This window comes from Myotis brandtii, unplaced genomic scaffold (genome assembly GCF_000412655.1).
Source record: "Myotis brandtii unplaced genomic scaffold, ASM41265v1 scaffold1087, whole genome shotgun sequence".
Classification (NCBI taxonomy): Eukaryota; Metazoa; Chordata; class Mammalia; order Chiroptera; family Vespertilionidae; genus Myotis; species Myotis brandtii.
The window spans coordinates 1,292,485-1,293,638 of NW_005353698.1; positions in this window are offsets into that span (position 1 = coordinate 1,292,485).

Below are 1,154 nucleotides of genomic sequence, written 5' to 3' on the forward strand. Positions count from 1 at the left end.
CTGAGGGGCCACTTCCCCCCCCCCCCACCCCAGTGCATGAATTTCGTGCACCGGGCTACTAGTTATTAAATAAAAACAGACTTTTGAGTAACTTGCTTTTTTTTGGATCCTTTTATTTTTAATTTTAAATGAACATGAATTCATTACCTTTTGCTATTGTACAGAATTCAGTAATAAGTAAATGGCACAACTTATCCATTGCTCCATGGGTAGGTCATTTATAATTTTCCTATATAACAATACACATCCTTGTGAATATCTTCATGAACACATCTGCCAGAATTTTTCTAGGGTCTAATCTAAAAGTGGAATAACTGAGTCATACATGTATGAATTCCTGCTTCTCTAGAGATGGGCTAATTATTTTCCAAATGGCAATACTAGTTTTCCCTTTTCTTTCCAACATTTTAAATTGTCAGGCTTTTACATTTTACATGCTCCAAGATGAAGAACGTTAAATTTTGTTTTAATTTATTTGAATATCTTTCTTTTGTTTATTGGCCATTCCAGCTTCCTCTTCTATGACTTGCCTATTTTAGCCATTTGCCCATTAATTCCTATTATATTTTTTATGTCTTTCTTATTAGCTTGTAGGACTATTCCGTATTGTGAATACTCATCCTTTATTGATATATGTGTAGCAAGTGCTTCTTTTAATTCATAACTAGTCTTTCCCCCTCTTTTATGGTGTGTTTTCATATAAATGTTTCCAATTTTAATATAACTAAACTTTGCAGTATTTTCTTCTGTGTTTTGTGCATTTTGTACTTGGTTTAAGAAATCAATTTCTACTGTTAAAATTTTTTTCTAAAATTTTGAAATTTTGCTCTTTTAATTAATCCTTTAGATATTATTTTTCAGGATTATCTATATTAATAAAAGGGTAATATGCTAATTATACCGGATAGATTGGAGATCTTCCAGGTGTCCTTCTGAACAAAGCCATGGTGGCAGGAGCCGAAGCAGAGGTGGTTAGGGGTGATCAGGCTGGCAGGGGAGAGCATTTAGGGGTGATCAGGCAGGCAGGCAGGTGAGCAGTTAGGAGCCAGCAGTCCCAATTGTGCAGAGATCGGGCCTAAACTGGCAGTCGGACATCCCCCAAGGGGTCCTGGATTGGAGAGGGTGCAGGTTGGGCTGAAGAACCACCTCCCCCT